The following is a 22,128-nucleotide window of genomic DNA, read 5'->3' as shown; positions in this document are numbered from 1 at the left end:
GCAAACTTTTATAAGGGATGTACCACACCAGAACATCATATTTTACAGACATCTCTATGGTATCGGAAGCCTACAGCACCCTACTGTTAAAAAAGCAACAAGATGTGCCACAGCTGTAGTAACAGGTGACCTACATTTGCAACCCTATGATGTTTATCTAGATACAACACCCTGGGAAACTATTGTATTGTCCTTTAAAGATTTGATGTGCAATACAGTATAAATCTAAAACTGCAGGATAAAGACATTGGTTAAAATTCATGGAGATTAAATGTGATTCAACTGCAAATCCAAACTAGAATTTATCTAAAGCCCTGTGCCATGACGTCAGTGCTCTACATGGATGCCTATTTCTCTGTCTCATTTGAAGGTCACTGCATTCAAAACACCAGTCCTGGCTGGAGCTCAAAAGGACCCTTTATTCATTTTAAATTCATCACCAACCCTACTTAACCACTTTCAAAGAGGGGGTTGGGCCTCCAAACAAGTGGAATTCACATAGCTCTTTGTATAGCAATTTGAGTGCAAGGTGCATGGAAGAGGGACTGCTCAGGCTGATCAAGTAGCGAGGAATGTCCTAAATGGTCATACGAATAGGTCTGAGACTATAATGGGAAGTTCAGCCCCTCATCAAAGTGGGATGGTGAACTAAAGTAGGCTTAAAATAAGAAATTTTATCATCTTTATAAAACAAACTGGTACTTCAGCTTTTGTATGTTCAATAGGCCAAGGACAAAGGAAAGCCCTTATTGTTAGATACCTCACAGGAACTATTGGTCAGACAGTACAGCTCAACAGGGGGTTTAAACTACAACCATGCTTAACAACTGAACAGGCTGATATTGCTTCTAAAGCACCGGATGGCCTAGCTAGGTACTGAGTCACTGGCGTTACAAAGCTCTTTTTATATTTTACATCAGTGGTTCACAACTCAGATCATGGAGAGCCGGTATCCCTCCTGTTTTTGTTCTAACCATACCCTAAATTAGTTAACTTGACCAATTAAGCTTCTAATAAAGTCCAATAAAGTACTTTAGGGTGCAGTTGGAATAAAAACCTGCAGGGACACCGGCCCTCCAGGACCAAGTTGTGCACTACTGCTCTACATGAGTATTACAAACATATTATTTTTATACAGAATTATTCCATTGCCAAAGTACATAATGAGAAGAAGCAAAAGTGAAAATAATCCCCAAATAGTCTCAGGCCAATAATTTTATAGTTAGAAATTAGTAAATATGTAAAACCTACAGCTACCTTGAATAATTTAGGCATTCAGGTTAAAACATAAACAAGAAAACAATTCAGCATGCATTGTCTGCAGCTCTTCGAAAATGCAGCATAAGACACAAAATCCCAGACGAAAGAGGAGTATCATGCATTGCAGCGCACAAAGCCCTACCATGCCAATCCATCCTCAGATCAAGGGCATATCTTGTCACACGTAGTGAAGCTCCACTCCAGGTATGGCAGAAATATTACACTGATTTACACCAAACCTCAAATGCAATCAGCACATACAGTATTAGGTATAAAATCGAAGAAAACAAAATAAAATAAAAAGAAGGGAAAAAAATAGCAGGGAACCCCAGACCCCCCCCCCCCCCCCCCCCCCCCCATCAGAATTTCAAGCAAAATCAATCTTTATTTCAGCTCTCTCATATTCTCTGTCAGCCTGTGCTGGGAGACTGCAGCAATGCATGCAAAGGATGCTGGGATAGGGATGCAGAAGCATGCTTCAATGAGATTTGTTGCTTTGTCAAAAAAAAAAAAAAAAAATCGGCAAATCAGCTGGTGCCAGCCTCTCTGAGTCACTGATTCAGCCAGGAGAGTGCTATGTTACAGAACTAGAAGCAGGAGGATGACATCCGGTATCATGTTGTGATGTTACAAGGTGGCGGCCTTCTTCCATACAGTACAGTATATGCACATATGTTGCAAGGGAAATCCAATTTGACAGGCCAAGATCAATATGGGGAAGTTAACATCTCCTTGGTCAAGGCTTTCAGAAATTGCAATAATTATGTGTTGGCTTTAAATGTATTTTACTTAGAAGCTGTACATTTTAACAAGAGTAGGTATAATTTTGCACATATTAATTAACACTTGTATTTAATTCTTATACCCAAATAATACATTACAATAACTGTATTAATTTTAATCTATTATAAAACTGCCGTAAGTAAGTATTTCAATTCATATCGGCCAAATATAATGCAGAAATGGCAGACTGCCGTTTACTTGCAAATTGCAGTGCTGTCCCAGTTGGATCGTATTTCAAGAGTTGACATGCTTGTTTCTAGATCAGATAAACTCAAAATATTTAGACCAATGATTATCAGTTTCCTAAGTGGGTCATTCACATAGAGAACTACCAGTTTTAATGAAGAGAATGTCTTGAAGTTACCTAATTTAGCTTTTGTACACAAAAGGATGTTTCAACATCAATAAAATTGATAAGCAATCTCCATATATTTTACCACAAGTTCACAATTTAATAATAAGTACACTTCAGAGTACTATGAACAAAATGCTATGCTGTATATCCACATTTAGTTCCAACTGTTGAATTTGTACTGGATTGTGTAGTGATCTGACCTGAATTAAGATTATACAGTAGACATACAAGTATTAAGGGCGAGTTAAACCAAATTATGACATTGACAAAAACATTGTGCAAACTTTTATCAACTTGTCTCCACAGGAAAAGTACAGAAATGCACACAACCATGGTCCAGGCTGTACCCTTCACTGTCCCCATCCTGAATCAGCACATCTGTCAAGGAAGCATTTAAACAACCTGTACTGAATGTTACTAATAATGCCATTATCAATTAAGTTCTAAAAAGTAACATATTGGCCAACCACAGCACACTGTAAGCATGTTTACATCGTCAAGTGCATTTTAAGTTTTGATTGACACATGCTGGTCATATTGATTGGCAGAATGTTTGCCACAGCTGTTTGCCAGCTTACACTCCTTACTCTGGAAAGAAATAAGAACACTTTTAAACCTTTAACTTCAACATTTCATACCTCGGTAAAAATGTATTCTTGAAGTAGATCAAGGGAACAGTTACATTAGCAATACAGAATGTAATGGAAATAGAAGTCCATGTGACAGCTATCCAATATGCCTCAAAAAACATATGCTTCACATGAATATAGAAATTATGTAATAAAATGAATACATTACAAAAAAAAACAACTTATAAAAACAAGCTTATACTTTTGGATTTTGTTTAGTTACATGTTCAGACTTCATAGAATCTGGTAGAAGTGTGGGTTTGGTTGAGCTTGACACAGAGCTGTGTCCAATATACAGTACACAGAAAGACACACAACACAAGAAAATAAATCAGGCTGGTGGGGCTTTTACATTGTGCCTCTCTTGACTACTTCCAACTACAGTAATTAATGCCTCTGTGGCAGAGCAAAGCTCTGCCCTTTTTAAATTGGCAGGGATGGGGTTAATTTCCCCTACCTGCCTGGGTTTATTATGTTCAGGTGGCTGGGGTTGATTAGTTGATTAGGTTAATTAATGATCAATCAGCACCCAGCCACCTGACATAAAAGGAGGCCTCTGCTTCTCATTTGGGAGGAGGGAGCTGAGGAAGCAGGTTGGTATTTGTGGGTTTTTGTGATTTGTGAATTCTACATCCAGTGAAGGCATTGCCCAGCCTGGAAACCTTTATTTTTGTAAGTTTGTTTTTTGTACTGTTTTTTTGTGTTTAAATCCCTTTATTTTGCCCTTGTGCACTTTTATTTTGTGTTATTTATAATAAGTTATTTTTTGAACTTCAGACTGTCTCTGGGCCTCTATCCACTCGCCAGCCTGCCACAGCCTCCCTTTCCAAGATCTGAAACAACCCATGGTGAGGACTGAGCATACTGTAAATGTCCACTTAGCAAGAGCTCAGCAATCATTCTGTAACTAAGGTGAAAGGAGGCTGTGAACGCAGTACAGCACACCTTCGACTTACTCTGTCACATTGTGTGCCTCCTTCCAGGAATTCTGATTCCTGTTTTCAGTTTTATTTTCATAGTCTAAGCTGGAGGGGTTCATGGGCTGAGACACATGGCCAGCCATGCGTATCCTTGACCCTGTGTTCAGGCCACTCTCTCAGCCCGATGTCTGGCACTGCAGGTCCAGCATTTTATTTGCATGCCTATATTTCACTTCAGTAAAAATACATCTAGATTTAAAAAAAAATCACAAATTACATGCATGAGAAATACAGAGTGCAAGCTGAAAGTCAAATGTCAACTGATATTTGCCTTATATACAGTATAGTTATATATAAAGACAATGAGCAAGACACAAACATCCTAAACATATAAATGACCTTGGGAAACAAATATTGTATACCTACTATACGGAATAAGTATGTTTTTAGAAAGTTGCAGGACTGAAGTATTAAAAGGAACTATCAGGATTTTTTACATTTTTTTTTAATTTATTTTTTTGGCCTTGGGAAAAATCAATTCCATATGGGTACTGTGTGATCAGTGATGTTCTACATTCCAATGGGCTGATGCCAAACATTCTGACACCTCAAAACAACACTGAAATAGCTTCCACATTGATGATTGGGAACACAAGCTCCCCAGCAGGGGGTGGTCTGAAGACAAATTCCTGCCCTCTGTTACTTCTTATTTAAAGTGTGATGCTGGCAATGCTTAAATCTGACTCTACATTCAGAGTCAAAGGAAAGCTCACATTTTAACACACGCAGTACACAATAAAAAAAATGAAATGTCCATGCATTGTTTACTAACCTTCAGTTCTGAGACCTTGTTAAATATCCTTAAAATTAGTCAGTTAATAAACGTTCTGGTGGTCTGAGCCTTAAATGGATATTAGTCCCAATATTAAAATACTAAAGAGGAAATGCAAGGCACACAACTGCTGTGTTACTTGCCTAATTGCTGTCACTGCTTTGTACAGTTGTTTGGTCTAAGATAAATAGAGATTACACTAAAGTCATTAAACAGGTCTTACAGTAGGTTATACTGTAATTGCTGAATTGATGTATTTCATCCAACATTACTCAACACTATACCATGTCTGAATTTCAAATATACCACTGCGGTATCATATCTGTGAATTAGATTAAGGAAAGTGTTTTTTTACTTTAGGTCACTGTAATATACTTGGGGGACTCTAGATAGTTAGGTTTAATTTAATTTTATTTAACTCTCACACATACACTATAGACGTGCTATACCCAAATTAACTCTATTACAGGCCTTTAAGACTACAATTACACTGGCTCAGATATAGTAATGTTTTTTTTTTTTCTTTTTCCCGAGAACAACAAAGGATTAAAATAGATTAAACAGGCCCCTCTATTTCCCCTCCACCAGTAGAGGCATAAATCAATGCTGTGCGCAGACTCAATATGACAAAATCTGAGATGCTATCTCCCCCATACTGTATAAATTATACCATACACTCAGGGCTCTGTATTCTTGTTTAATGTTGTGTTCATTTTAGAAACAGGAAAACTAGCACCCACCGAGGTAATGTGTTTTTTTTTTTCTCCTCAAGTCACTCTTTTTGTTAAATCTGCCATAGGCTACAGTTAGTTACTACTGAGTTGGCAAGGCAACAGCCTTATTTAAATGTAGTCTATTAACCTGCCTTCCTATCCTCACAAACTCCAAACCATTACTGCTTTCAGTGGGGGAAATCGATCACTGTTTATGTATGTGTGTAGCCCATTAAAATAAGCAAAACACTTTCTTGGATGTTTATTACCAAAAACAGAAACCTGAATACAGCACTAAATTAAAAAAAAAATATTTAAAAAAATCATGACTTTGATATTATGGCAGAGTGGTTGCAGTGCGTAGGTGCTATGGTGTCACAGACCAGGAAGAAGCACCTCAAAACACAGGAGGGCGGGGCAAAACTGAAGCGCAACAGTGATCAGCGTGTTTATTAAAAAGATTTATACAAAACAAAACACCAAACAAACAAAACAAACAGTAAGAAGTAGTATGCTGGTTTGCGAAACCAGCATACATAGCAATTGTTTACTTCTTTTCACAAACTCAAGTCTCTCCTTGACACACTCTGCCATCTGAGCCAGCAATGGGTCTTTTTATATTCGTGGCTAGAGCCTTAATTACCTATTAATAAATTACCTTATTAAGGCTCCAGTCACATTCCCACGAGGGTACTAGGGAAGGGGTTTTAACCCCTATAAGAGCGGCTTTTTCGTCAGTCTCAAAACGGTAAACAATAAAAGACGGACGGTGCTCGACAGCCCACACAAACACAATAATAATAACAACAACAACAACAACAACAACAGAATACATACATAAATAATAAAATACACACAATGAGTGGGCACCCCATCACAGATATCTATTCAAAATACTGTCATATTGACTTATATACAGGATATATCCTATACAGGACTTATCCAGTCAATGTTATATTAAAGTAAAACAGTTAGTCTATTGTTAAGGTGCAGAAGAGACAATGCCCTGCACAGAACTGCACAAATCATCTGGCAGATAAACCCAAGGACTGCTATTAAAAAAAAAAAAAAAAAAGATAATTATTCTGTTTGTGATGTCGTCTTGTGTGAGCTGTGTTTTAGTCAATTCCTCAAATTATGATCAAGTTCCCTCTGGATGAGATTATACAACTGCCATCTGATCTCAATCGCAACCAAAATGATATGCAATGATACAACAGCCTCACTATTGAACTGGAAGTGTGGAGAGACAGGTGAATCAGAAATACCATGGTATCATACCAAATACTAAGCAGTTTGCTCACATCTCTAAGACACAGTGATAAGGACTTATTTCTGAACCTGTAAAAGATGCTACAAATCAGTCAAATTATCCTAGTTACGAGTGCTGAAACAAAACTTTTTTTTTTTTTTTTCTATGCTTTGGCATGTCAAAACAGTGCTAAGATCTACGATAGGTTAAGATCGATCGGCTGCACTAGTTCTAAAGAACATGCATTATGGCATGGGCATTGATGCTTAAGATGTCGTTGAAAGATTCATAAGAAAACATCCTTGTCTCTATTCAATGATTTACAAGAAAAATCCATAATAATGTATAGAAACACTGAGTAATGTATACGTTAAAATGTTAGTATGTAGTGCAAATATAGTTTAGCTTAATGAAGTACGGAAATCAGAACACTATTTAGGTGGAGAGTTTTTAAGCTTCAGATCTTCAAAAATATTTACTCTTATCATTTGTTAACAGACTAAGAAAAAAAAAAAAACTATAAAAGCTTATCAAAGTTTTTAATCCCTTTGTCTTTGGCATCAGGTGATTTAAAAGGGCCAGGTCACCGGCGGGATATTTAGCATTGGGCGGATTCAAAAAGGATAATTTCACTGTCTGCTGGTTGAGATACTGACAACTTTATTATTATTATTCTTCAATAAAGTGTAAACCTTAAATAACCTCTTTGCCACTTCAGTGAATTGCTTTTATGACTTTTATGATTTTCATATGGCTGGGTAGTTACTTTGAAAGCTGAGACAGTAATCTGAATATTGGGACTTTGCAACATGTTTACGCAGCAAAAACAAAAGACCAGATTTCCATGTTTCAAGGCAGAGAACTTCCTGTAGTAGTGAGGGATGCTTTCATTTGCCATGGAAACCATGAAATCACAGGAAACCAAAAAGGGCGAAAGAGACATCCAGTGTAAACCTATTTATTTCCACTCCCCGAGCCAACCACACAAAAGTCCAACCAAGAGTAACCACAGCGTTTAGCTTCAGCTTGTCTTGTGTCACGTTTTATAGCTGAACTTTGCATCAAATTGAAATTCAAGCACAGGGGCTCCCAGTTCCCAGCGCTCATCATAAACATTACATCATACCTCAAAACCTGGGATATGTATAGAGGGTAAACAACAACAACAACTTCATTTTGCACTAATGGAACTAAATTCTGTGTATGTTATGCTGTACAGACTGTGTAAATTGAACACTACAGCACAATTTGAAAGGTATTCCTGAATACATGTTGTGATTCGTAATAAGTTCACATGTTCTGTGTATGTCCTAAGTGACACCTTACTCACAATGTATCATACAGAACGAAACAACCCTTAGTAGTACAGCCAAAAAAAGGTGTGTTGGAATTTTCAGGAAGCAAACTTTGATTAGCAAAGAAAGAATGAATTATAATACCAACAATAGAAACTTTGCAAATCATCACACAAATGCTGCATAACAGAATGGACTCCATACAACAGCCTGTATTGATTTTAATAAGTAGAGTTTTACTTATTTTTATTTTGCAGCACTAAAATTACAACATAAATAAAAGAAGCAAGAACCCAACACACTGCCTCAGTTGATAGGTTTGTGATAAACAGTGTTTTCTTACTTACCAGTTATGCTGTACTGTAAAATGTAAGAAATAACTTTCCTTTTCAACTTCTATCCTCAAAACAGGCTTAATTTTATATCAAAACCTGACAGTTTGTCAGTTAGTTTTCATTCTACGACAGTTTCCAGAGAAATGAAGTCAGCTGTTTTTCTAGGGCAGTCAACTTTGGAAAATCACAAAGCAATATGATCTGTCCTGTCGCTCTCCGTTCACTGCTGGCTCACTGTGCACACTCACCATAGACTGCTTTCAGTTTCAAATAACAGGCTGCCCTATAGATAAAGCTGCCCGGTGACACACACAGCACAGGCCACCATCTAGCAGTCCTCCCATTCCACAGTGAAAGAAAAGCCAATCACTGCAATTCTGCACTGCAGTTACACACCATCACATTCTGTAATACATTTAGCTGGCTTCACTAACCTGAACGCACAGGCCATTCAAAAAATATTTAAATAAAACTAAATGTCCAGCACTACTACACCCATCTGCATTCTCAACTGTAATGCGGCAAACTGAATTTTTTTTTTTTTATTACATTTGCCTGCATGTCCTAAAAACGGTCACAAATTCAACGGCCATTTTCAACACAAGAAGGGAAAATGGAGATTACAGCCTATTGTATCCACAACAGTAGCACATATTTATTTACAACAGTCACACACAGTTGGCTGTCAGATAGCACGACTTGCTGCTACTACTGTAGTGCATCAAAACCTGATGAAACCCTGGATGCAACAGATGATTTACCAACATGAGATTTTCGAGCTGGCACGTTTACAGTCTTTTGACAGGCAGATCTTAATTATCTGTATAACTTATTGCAGGTCAGTAGATACCATGGTTATCAAGGAGCTTAGTACAGCAAAATATATTGTATGATCAGGATGATTAAAGCAAAATCAGCTGCTGATCAGATAACCGTTTGATTTTCATAGCGCATGTAAAACAATAATGTCCACATAGATCTTTAACTATGACAATGGTCGTTAAAAAGTTGGACATATTGGCTACTAATTTGCTTAATATCCTATTTGTATTTAATCATTATATAGCATTTATTATTGTTCATTACAGTGCACTGTACTATTATCTGTAATTATTATCTGTACTATATGCAATGCTCCCTCTGGAAATCCCAGTGAAAATCAGGGACTTCACTGCCCTGACTGTGTGACCCACCCCGCACACCATAAACAAACATCTCACCAATTGTATTGGTAGCAAATGGATAAGCTTTTATTAATTGTTTACCCATTTTTGAAGCGAGATGCTTATCTGTTCATGGATACCAGCTGTGAGGCATCGATTAAAATCATGCTAATAATTATTTATTTAGGCTCTTTTACACGTTGCCCTTGTTGTGTGCATACATTAAAAGTAATGCTGATATCATAGCCTCTGTGCTCTTCAAACTCTTTTACTGTCATTGCAGACTACAGGGCCACCATATGGCTCAGTTCATACCACCATAGCTGTTAGCTGAATGTGTTTGAATGGCTTCAAAACAACCGGATTATTAGCAACTTTTTTACAAGGTGAGGCAAAGTAATAATGTTGATTAAAAATAAGTATCTATCAGCCTAATAAGGAATAATAAATTCCCTTGGTAGCCCGCAGTTGAACGAACCCAAATTATTAATATTCCAATTCTAAACCACAGAGGTCACGCTTAACCTACGATTTACACTGCGGCTTTATTGTAATTGTTTCTAAGACCTCCACCAGTCCTACTGACCTGTGAGAGGCTGCTGCTGGTTGTCTGTGTTTGTCCTAGCTAGCCCATGAGAGGCTACTGCTGGTTATCTGTATGTGTCCTAGCTACCCTGCGAGAGGCTGCTTCTGGTTGTCTATTTGTTCTAGTTAGCCTGCGAGAGGCTGCTGCTGGTTGTCTATTTGTCCTAGCTAGCCTGTGAGAAGCTGCTGCTAGTTGAACCAAACTGTGTCGGGGCCAGAGCAGGGCTAAGTTAGTCGTATCCTATGATATAATTTTACCTTTTGTTTTTACTCAGTTCTCTCCATTAAAGGGTACATAAGGACCTTTTTATTTTATTGTGTTATATGTTCCCATGTGTTGCTATAACTGTTTACATAAGGTGGGTCTATTGTTTTAATTTAATTTCCTTTTTTTTACATTTTGATCACTTTTTTAAAAACTTTTACATTGCATTCCCTGCCTCAAGATGGCTTCCTATGTACCAGCATGGACCGCTCAACTACATTTCCCATCATCCTCCTGCTCACTGGTAAATCCATCTCAGTTACATGTGGGCAGGAGCCTGATGGGAAATGTAGTTCTGAGAGGTACATGTGAGTACATAGGAAGCCATTAAATTAGCAGTTAATTGAAAATGGTTTTAACAAAATTAATAACACGTGGTTAGTTTTGGATACTGAAGGTGAGGCTGAAAACGACTCACAATTTTAACTTAAATTTTAAATTCACCTGCTCCATGTGACGCTTCAGTGTCACAGCATTACATTTGTACTGTATGTGTGCGAGGGATCTGAGTAGGTACATATGAATAAAAAGCAGGAAGTGAATGGAGAGTGGGTAACTGTTAGAAAAAGTACGAAGAGGAGGACAACACTGAACAGTGAACATAAGGAGGAGATTGATCTAGCTTATAGATTCCAAGCACTGAGCAATGACGACCTAGTGCTGAATGAAATCAGAGGTGATTTCTGTCGACAGTTATTTTACCTGTAAAGATCCTGTAAATAGGGTTGTTACCTGCCTCCCTGGAGCAAAAGTAAAGGATATTGAATCAAGAGTGCACAGATTATTAAATCACAAAAAGTCATTGTACATGCTGGTACAAATGACATAAGGAACAGAAAATTTGAGATTCTGAAAGGATTTTAAACCATGAATAAGACTGCTGAAAAAGTTAGGATGCAGAATTATTCTCTCAGATCTACTACCTGTTGTTGGTGGTGCAGATTAAGTATTCAGTAGAATTAGGGCCTTAAATACTTGGCTGGCTGGCTGGTATGTGCAAGAAGGACTGGGATTTAAACAACTGGGATTACTTTGGGAAAATAAATAGATATGGCCATGGGCAAGCAGGCTAGCTAATAACACTGAACACCACCTAGCAAAATATTTAAACTAGGAACTGGGGTGGGGAGGGAATCGAAAGAGGCATGTAAAATTCATGTTAAAGTATCCTACCACTCGCGCTGCCTGCTCCGTAAACACAGAGGTGCATGCTACAGTAACCTTCGTCAAATTCCTATTACCCCTGCTCAATCACATGCTCTTGACTTAACCAATTTACACCTAGGTTTATAATAAATGCCAGGTCTCTGTCTAATAAGGCTCCGTTAATTAGTGATTTTATTCAGGATTACAACATTGATATTCTCTCTTTAACTGAATGGCTTGGACTGAATGACAATGTTTCCTTGATTGAGGCTTCTCCACCTAACTACTCTTTTTTTTTTCCAGAAAGCTCGCTCTACTGGGTAGGGAGGTGGACTTGCTATTGTTTTTCATTGTGAACTTGGAATCAAACAGGAAATTGTTGAAGGTTATTCATCCTTTGAAGTTTTAACCTAGATATTAAACAGTCCATTACCTGTTCATATTGTAATTATTTGTTGACCACCTAAGTCAAACCTATTATTTCTGAATGAATTTGAGGATCTGCTATCTATACTGACAGCCAAATATTCTTTTATTACGTGATTTTAACCTTCATGTTGACATTGATTCCGATTCTAACTCTGAATTTTTGAGGCTACTGGATTCCTTAGATTATATCCTGCATGTCAAAAGGTCCTACGCATAATAGTGGCCATACTTTAGATCCAGTAATTTCTCGTGGTTTAGCTGTTAAGAACGTTATAACCCTAGATCTTATTATTTCTGATCATCTTGCCATTCTTTTCAAGGTTAAGTTTTCTGATGTATTGATGATGAGTCCTCATCAGTAGATGAGCTGGCTAATACCTACAGCACCACCTTAACTGGTATCTGTATACTGTATCACCAATGAAAACTCAGAGAGTGTCTTTTAAAAAAAAGCTCACAGTGGTTTAATGATACAACTCGTAAGATGAAATATGAGGGTCGTAAAATAGAACGGAGATGGCGGGAATCTAAACGGCACAATCATTACATCGCATGGAAGGGCCACATGGCTAAATATAGGAAGGCTCTGGCATTGGCTAGATCATAATATTATTCAAATTTAATTTAAACAAAAAAATAATCCTAGATTTATTTTTGCTACCCTAAATATATTAGGTAATTGTTCCCCTAATAGTGCTACCCTTGCCACTAGCTCCGCTCACAGCTGCAATTCTTACATTTCTTTAAAAAAAAAAAAAATACTAGACATCTGAAATGAGATTCCACAGACTCCGTCTATTAAGAAGAACACCTATTAAGGCTACTATGGGAGCTTTTTCTTTGATTACCTTACAGGAATGGACAGAGCTAATTTGACATATGAGAGATACTACTTGCTCTCTTGATCCTATTCCTACAAAACTATTAAAATATTATCTTGGTGTTATTAATACCCACATTTAAAAATGTGGAACGGTTCACTTTCCTCCGGTATAGAATCCTCAGCTCTTAAGGTCGCTGTGGTAAAGCCTATGCTTAAGAAACACAATTTGGACAAAAGAAGAAAAGAAACATAAGCTGTCTGTTACTTCTTTGCACTATCACAGAAATTTCTTTGGCATTGTGGAAGAGTGGTGGGTAATTCACTGACACAGGAGACAGACAGGTGGATTTGGCAACACCGCACAGGTGCCCAGTTTTATTTGGGGTGCTCTTTTTCTTTTAGCCCGCAGAGGGCGCTGTTGGTCCGTGGTCTGCTTACCAACGATGGTAAACAGAACCACGGGAATACCAAGCGATGGTATACAATACCGGCGCACTTGCAGATGCTTCGAAACAATAATTCAAAACAGAAGGCACAAAGAAACAGGGAAAATAAAACAGTAACAAAACTACGAAGAAAAGGTGCTGCACTTGACAGCTATCCGTGCGACCCGGATCACCGGCCTACACTGCCGGCTAACTAGCCTGCTTAGTTATTTTTTTCCTGGGGTCTACCCAAGGGTTCCCCGCCCTCACTGTCTTGCTGTGAAACGTTTAGTTTCATTTTCTCTCCCGAATGGTTCTCGGTCCTGGACCAGCGCTTCCACACTCGGCCGTCTATAAGGGCAGACCTGCAGAAACAGCAGAGCGTTAACTTATAGGGCTAACAATCTCCCCAAGACTCGCCTCCCAGCCATTCAGAGAGGGGGAAAGTCCACACACCCGCTTTCCCACCTCCCTGTGTCACTGCCATGACTCGCAGGCGGTTGTTGGACGACTGCAGCCCTCTTCCTGCAGCACTGTGAACACGCCAGCAGAGTCAGCACAGATCTCCCCCTGCTACAGGCATATAAAAACCAAGAATGATATTATCAATGTATAAGTGAACTACTGTACAAAGAATCAAAAATGAATCAGAAGATACAAGGTGAACAACAATTTGACAAAGTAATTGGACTGTGTGTTTCTGAAAACACTTTATTCCTAACAATTTCCATTATGCAGAATGTGACCAAATTATTATTATTATTTTAGTGAAGGAAGCTGTGTATAGCATTAATATATTATAAATCTCCTTGAATCTCTCCTTTGAAGTTGTTGCAGTCAATTTTTCTGATAGCGTTTTAAAAGAATAGGAACAGTCTCAATGATTGAAAAAATCCAGGCCAGGTATGTTTTTTTTTTCCCCTGTCTTGAGACTCCCATTGTGGACTAACAGTAGGGAGACTGCACACAAGAAGAATCCATGAAATCGAAACACAATACCAAACAGTGAAAAAAAAAATCTAAAAAAAATAAAAACCCATTCCATAAAACTCACTGGCATAGAACATGCTACGCCATTCCATTCAGAGTTTACAGTATACTTGTGCAGTGCAAACAGTTTTTACTGCATAATGTATGGTAATAGCTTGGTATATATGTATAGTAGATACTGTACCTTTTACAACACATATGACTATATCAATTATTTTTTAACTGACTCAAAATAATTGAACAGGTGACATGAAAAAATAGGCATAATTTTAAAACAAAATAGTAGACCTTGTACGGCCTATTTATTTTTCCTCTTAGTACCAATCTATAGATCAGGCCTCACTGGGCTTCTACTGTTGGCAGCAGAATCTGTCCAATCCATTTGTAACTAAAGGATCACTTCTTTCTATTCTGCTTATTCCTCTATTGTCCCAGACTAGACTCCAGACAAGCAGCTGCATAAAGAGCACTGATTTTAGACTTCCATCTGGTCAGAGTGAAATCCATGACAAATTACACATTTTAGTGGTCCTAAGGTTCAACCTTTGACGGTAATTAAACCCAGACTTAAACCTTAATGAGATGGGGGTGATGGAATAACACTCACTGCAAAAAAAAAAAAAACACAACAACTGTCAACCCTAACCCCATCCCTATAGCACCCATCATGTTTACCATCCCCCATCTGTCTGACAGCCCCCCAGGGCAGTTCAAACTACAAATCCCAAATCCTCAAGGACTGAGGCTTTAGAAGGATTATTTCTGGAACTCTGCAGTTAATTTTAAGTGCTTCTGGGGACAATTTTTACAGTCTCTTCTGTTTTTGATATTTTTTATCCAATTTTCCTCGGTTCATTAAACAGCTGAGGAATTCTGCCAAAGTAATTTTACTCCTCACAACTTGTCTTTCTGCAGGGAATGCGGGGAATAGCAATAAAGGTAGGCTTTCTTATTTAACATTTCAACAGATAAACACTGATAGAATACTCCCAAATGTATGTCCTAAAGAAATTCTTAGACCCATTTTGCAGTGTTGTTATATGATTTGAGCAGTTCTTGGCAGCTGTCAAGTCATCTAAACACCAATTTTTAGCCATTTACAAAAATAAAAAACATAAAATACTTGCATTCTTCTGATTATCTAATTACATTTATAGCATAATTTGAAAGGACTCAATCTGTGCCTTTTTCTTATTTCCATCCCTGGACTGTTGTAAATTAGCAATATGTACCCCTCCCCACCCCACCGTCTCCTGTCACTCAGCCACTGGACTAGTTTGTTGTGTAATCAAAATCTCTGAGCAGTACCAGCATTCAAAAGGACAGGGAGTCAAGATAAGTGATGAAACAGCAAGCTTCATTAATCTCAAGACATCAGCACTTCATTTGATGGCCAATGTCAAAGTGTACTGGACACAGTAAAAGACCCCTGTCAGCGCATCCCACGTCAACATCAAACTGCATGTCACTTCCTGTGAGGATTAGCTACACATTTTGACCTATTTCTTGCAACCGCTAATTAGTTTTGCTTTCTATTCTCTTGTGGCAGTAATGAAACTCCCCTCCCCCCTCCCAGTGTCCTTCATAATGAGATAAATACTTCAGTCTTGGAAACAGACACTATTTAATGCTCTTCCTGCAGTGATTTAAACACACAGTTTTTCACATTAAACACACAGAATTGTACACACAGTAATTACAATTGCGACTGCTCAGAAACAGAGCACACAGCCCTCTAATTCCTTCTTCTCAACAGTCCTGAAATTAACTATTTGTGAGGCTTTTATGCAACACAGAAGCAGGTACAGGCAGCTGGCTTTAATTTGTAATTAACCTTGCCAACTGCCAAAACAATAAAACAATTAACAAAACAATCAACTCAACTTAAACAATTACTCAAAATTAACTTGGGGCCAGGTTTGTTACCTGACTCCACCTGCTACCGTGCTGTACTACATATTAACGATCTGTGCATTGTGTTTGTGTACTGTCATTCCCGCTGTCTATATGTGTTTACATGCCGTGCATTTATTCCCTCCCCACTGTATTCCGCTGCTGCTTTGTTGACCTTTTGTGTGGGTATTCCAATGTATAACGTAACCCGTCTGCCTGTTTGTCTTCCCTGGTCTGTTACCATTGGTTGTTATCTACCTGTGCCCATTGATCCTAGTGTGTGGCTGAGGGCCAATGGGATGTCCTGGAGCCCTGGTACCTTATTTGCATAAGGGTGTGGGGCTGAGGTTATAAGAAGGTGCTGCAACGCCATTTTGTGTTGTTGGTAAATGTAACCAGAGAAGCTGACAAAGCTGTGGTCTGTGTGTGGGTACTGAGATAGCATCCAGAGAATAAAAGGTTTTGGAAAGATCCAAAGAATCTCTTGTTTTCTGCCTCCTGCAAAACGCTTATATAGCATCTAATATATATATTAGAGGTTGGCACGGGTAGAAAATCCAGAACCGGGTACTTGTCATGAAAAGTACCCAGGTACCCGGATCTCTTTTGAGTAATGATTAAATAAATAAATAAATAAATCACACATAACTGCATGATACATTTAGTCCCTTCAGCTCTGTAGACTTGTGTAACCTTTTTCAGTACTGGAAACATTGAAAGAAATAATAATAATAATAATAATAATAATAATAATAATAATAATAATAATAATAATAGTTATTAGTGTTAAATACGTATCACGCTGTGGGATTCTTTGCGAAATATATTGGCCCTATTCCACTGTAGTAGTTGCTGTTGATATGGCTGTTATGTTCAGTTTTAAAACTAATGCAGTAGCACAGCACTGCTATTACCTTATGGACGGTCGCAATAGCTACCGTAAATTGAGCCAGCTGGGTTTTGATGGCAGTCACAGTAGAGACATGTGCGACTGTTTGGTCATAACAATAATGTGCCGTTCCTGATCACGAACTTCTGGCTTGTGAATAAATAACAATGACATCCAACCAAGCCGGAGAAAATGGAATTTGAAAACTCTGCCAAGGAAATATTTCACCTGATTTATTTGCTTATTTATTTTTAAATAAAGGCTACTTATTTGATCTTTTTGGTAAGAAACTATATCTACGCAATAACTGTAGATAAAGCATTCCCTATTGGAAGCCACACCGTTATTATTAATGTATCACAGAGTTATCACTGACGCCATTTACAAGCACAAGTCATGACCTGTTTGCCGTACTTTTCAGGAAATGCGTTGGTATGCAGTTCTGATTTAAGAAAAAAAATAAAAAATCGGCCATACCAATGTAGATAATTCAATTCATAATCATTTAAGGGAGGGGATATTTATATGTCTGTGTCTGCTTACGAAGTAGGAAAAGAACGATTCTGAATATTGTAAGGAGAGCGTCATGCTTTCCCATGAAGATGAAAACATTTAACAAGAGAAATGTTGTCACTTGTTGTCGCGCATAATCTGAATTACACCGTGCATTAGCTACTTGTTTGTCTGGCTTTACAACCTTTACAACACAGATACGCACACACACAATTATGTAAAATATAAATTTCTACCAGTTTTACTACTTAGAATTTATATTTGTGTGTGTGTGGCAGGCTGTTGAGTGGATAGAGGCCCAGAGACAGTCTGCAGTTCAAAAAAATAACAATTTTATTATAAATAAAACACAAAAATAAAGTGCACAAGGGCAAAATAACAGATACTCAAACACAAATAAAGCAAAAACAAAACTCACAAAAATTAAGTTTCCAGGCTGGGCAATGCCTTCACTGCATTTATCAAAATTCAAAAATCACAAAACAACCACAAACACCAACCTAGTTCCTCAGCTCCCTCCTCCCAAATGAGAAGCAGAGGCCTCCTTTTATGTCAGGTGGCTGGGCGCTGATTGATCGTTAATTAACCTAATCAACCCCAGCCACCTGAACATAATAAACCCAGGCAGGTAGGGGAAATTAACCCCATCCCTGCCAATTTAAAAAGGGCAGAGCTTTGCTCTGCCACACACCTCCCCCCATGTACAACGTACACCGGCCGCAATCGGCCAACTCCCCCCTCCCCCCCTCCCCCCAAGAGTCCAATTATGTCCCTTGGGTGGGCTATTATGGTGGGTGGTGGTGGGCAGGGTTGATGTCGGAGCCCCCAAGCCTTCTTTGGTTGAGGGGGCCCCGGATCTCCAAGATAGTACGGCGACAGCGGCCCGGCTCCCTCTAGTGGCGGAGGCGGCGACGGCGGCCCGGCTCCCTCTAGTGGCGGAGGTGGCGACGGCAGCGGATCCTCGGCAACCCTAGAAAACAAAAAGGAGACACCAGCAGTCCCAAGCGATGCGGAGCAGCAGGGAACCCCAGGTGATGCGAAGCAGCAGGCAACCCCAGGCGATCCAAATGTGTCATCCCTGAGCGGAGCAGGCGTGGCATCCCTGGGCGGTGCAAGGCAGGCATCCTTGGGCTATAGCTCCTCCCCTCTGGCTCCAGGAGCGACGGCGGCTCCTCCCCCCTCTCTGGCTCTGGGAGCGACGGCGGCTCCTCCCCCCTCTCTGGCTCTGGGAGCGACGGCAGCTCCTCCCCCCTCTCTGGCTCTGGGAGCGACGGCGGCTCCTCCCCCCTCTCTGGCTCTGGGAGCGACGGCGGCTCCTCCTCCCTCTCTGGCTCTGGGAGCGACGGCGGCTCCTCCTCCCTCTCTGGCTCTCGGGAAGGCGGCTCCTCCTCCTTCTCTGGCTTTCAGGAAGGCGGCTCACCCCTCTCTGGCTCTCGGGAAGGTGGCTCACCCCTCTTTATTGGAGTCACCGGGGCATCTCCCATGTCTACCACCAGGTAATTAACCACCATGAGGGCAACCTCTGGGAAGGACGCTGAGTGGTGTTGTTCCTCCCACTGTTCCCACCTCTCCCCATCTCGACGCCACAGCGTGTTGATAAGTATGGGGAGATCGTGGACGAGGTCTACCTCAGGGTGCATCAACCAGCCCTAGATCTCCTGGGATGGTGGTGAAGGTGGTGGTGCTGGCGGTAGTGGGGTGGGGTGAACACTGCACCTCTTCCTGGCCCTGGTTGTAGGAGCATCCTGCCCAGTTGTGGCCGTCCTCCTCACACCGGCCACACCAGTTTGCCGGTGGCACGTCTGGGCAGGACCGCCAACGACGGTCCTCCTTCCCACACCAGGAACACCAGGGGAAGAGGCTGGCCTGGTCCTCCAGCTGTGGCTGCAGCAGCTTACATTTCTTCAGCTGCTGCTTTTCCTGCCTTTGCCACGGTCTGCTCTTTCCCATAATTCCAAAAAAAAAAAAAAAATTCTCCCAAAAATTCAAAAAAATAAATTAAAATACTGCTCTGAGCCTCTAGGTGGCGCTATCCCACTAATAACACCAAATGTGGCAGGCTGGTGAGTGGATAGAGGCCCAGAGACAGTCTGCAGTTCAAAAAAGTAACAATTTTACTATAAATAAACACAAAAATAAAGTGCACAAGGGCAAAATAACAGATACTCAAACACAAATAAAGCAAAAACAAAACTCACAAAAATAAAGTTTCCAGGCTGGGCAATGCCGTCACTGGATTTATCAAAATTCAAAAATCACAAAACAACCACAAACACCAACCTGGTTCCTCAGCTCCCTCCTCCCAAATGAGAAGCAGACGCCTCCTTTTATGTCAGGTGGCTGGGCGCTGATTGATCATTAATTAACCTAATCAACCCCAGCCACCTGAACATAATAAACCCAGACAGGTAGGGGAAATTAACCCCATCCCTGACAATTTAAAAAGGGCAGAGCTTTGCTCTGCCACAGTGTGTGTTTGTGGAACATCTAAAAGTTGTGAAGAACCGTCAAGCATGGTGGTGGGAGTGTGGTGGTTTGGGACTGCTTTGCTGCCTCTGGACCTGGACGGCTTGCCGTCATTGACACAACCATGAATTCTGCATTGTATCATTGTATCGGAGGATGTCAGGCCAACCATCTATGAGCTGAAGCAAGACAATGATCCTAAACATACAAGCAGATCTACAAAAGAATGGCTGCAGAAGAAGAAGTTATGCGTTTTAGAATGGCCTAGTCAAGGTCCGGACCTAAACCCCATCAAAATCTTGTGGCAGGACCTGAAGCGAGCTGTCAATGCAAGGAAGTCCTCAAATGTCACCGAGTTTAAGCAGTTCTGCAAAGAGGAATGGGCTAAAATTTCTCACTGACCAACAGTTACAGGAAACACTTAGTTGAAGTCATTGCTGCTCAAGGGGATGTCACCAGTTACTGAACACATACTTGTTCACACATGGACATTGAATGTTGAATCATTTGTGGATAAATAGACATTGAAAAAGTGTCATGTTTTTGTGTCATTTGTTTAATCAGGTTATCTTAATCTATTATTAGGACTTAGACTAAGATCTAATAACATTTTAGGTTTGAAATATATGAAAATCCTAAGGCGTTCACAAACTTTCTCGGCACTGTAAACCAACAGGATGTTGTTATATTGTTTTGTTTCCGATTTAGTTCCTGAGAAGAATAGTCGCCACAGTTATTATTATTATTATCGATTTGTGCTTGCCGCTCGCTGTGCTATTGTTTTGTAAAACACTGATATCCTGTCAAGTTTAGAAAAGGCTTAATGCAAAAACTTGTTTTAACGTTATCTTTATTACACATTGCTTACAACTATATTGTCATGTTTTCTACATTTTCTTAAAATTCTCAAATTAATAAATCGAAACCTGGGTAATTTAAAACCTGACAGGTACCTCTATTTATATATATATATATATATATATATATATATATATATATATATATATATATATATATATATATACACACACACACACACACACACACACATACACACTTTCAGGTTCGTAGCCCCTTCTCACAGACCCAGATACATGAATTTGAAGTTTTGAAAGCACTTAAGTGCAAAAATTGTTACAGAAATAAAAGCCAAATGAACAAAAACTAAACAAAACGACCAGTCAGAATGAGGAACGGGGAGGGACTGAGGGGGTGTGCGAGAGGAGAGGGAGGAACAGGAGCTGGGCGGGGTGGGAGACTGAAGGGAGCAAGTTGAAGGATTTGAGAGGAAAGGAGTGAGAGCATCTATAAAAAATAAGATAGAAACAATAAATATACAACTGCTTTGAACCGCAACCTTTCTCTGTGTCAATCATTGTATCCTGGAACGCCGCAGCTCTGGGCTACACTACCATCATCATCATCATCTTACCAACGATATATATTATATATATATATATATATATATATATATATATATGCTATATATATATTTTAATTAAACACTGGCACCAGAATTAGCGCCATAGCATTAAATTTGCACCCTTGCATTTTCTAGAATTTTTACAGGGAAATAAAACAAAAATACATTAAAGTATGAGTATTGTGATTATTTATGTTTAACGGAGTGTTTATGCTCCTAATAAAATTAGAAAGATTGTGCTTCACGCATTACTAGATGACAGAGACTGGAGTTATGCGTCCCGAGCCGTAGGCGAGAGCACTAACGAAAGTCAAGGTCATCTACCACACGGTAGAGCCCGCATCGAGAGGGCTCTATCGCTATTAGAAAATCACTTATTTCTTTATTTTCTCTTTAAAAAGAGCTCTAAAACCTATATTTACCTTGAACTTCTGATATTTCGCCAGGTAACATTCCGCAGAGGAAAATAGCCCCTAACATAATTAGAATAGAAAAACAACACATGTAGAGAAAACATTATTATTAAAATTATTATTATTGCTAAAATATTTATTTAGTAGGGTCTTACTCATTCTTATGATAATTTATCTGGACATGTAAAATTGTTGTATAGTCTGTGTAGTATTGAGTTTCACTCGAAACTTGTTGGAGGCGGGGCGTCATTCAAGAGGGCAGGGAGTGGATTGGCTGGTGCGGAAAGAACTGAAATAGGGTTGAGAGTTTGACTGGCTGGTTTTGACGGGG

At 39.4% G+C, this 22,128-nt stretch overlaps 1 protein-coding gene across 7 annotated transcripts in view; it reads right to left on the bottom strand.

Annotated features, from left to right (window-relative positions):
- Positions 1 to 22,128, bottom strand: part of LOC121295083 (tripartite motif-containing protein 2-like) — a 61,353-nt gene that overhangs the window by 19,207 nt on the left and 20,018 nt on the right. The window contains exon 1 of one of the 7 annotated variants that reach the window (XM_041219451.1): positions 8,387 to 8,513. The exons of 5 other annotated variants lie outside the window; for them this stretch is intronic. The gene's annotated coding sequence lies outside the window, so the exon portion shown is untranslated. Of the gene's footprint in view, positions 1 to 1,402; positions 1,556 to 8,386; positions 8,514 to 22,128 lie in introns of those variants that run through there. One more of the 7 variants, XM_041219432.1, reaches the window with a different exon arrangement.

Source organism: Polyodon spathula, chromosome 2 (assembly GCF_017654505.1).
Source record: "Polyodon spathula isolate WHYD16114869_AA chromosome 2, ASM1765450v1, whole genome shotgun sequence".
In the NCBI taxonomy this organism is placed as follows: Eukaryota; Metazoa; Chordata; class Actinopteri; order Acipenseriformes; family Polyodontidae; genus Polyodon; species Polyodon spathula.
Note: the sequence above shows the minus strand (reverse complement) of the source record. Positions and strands in the feature narration are given on the sequence as shown.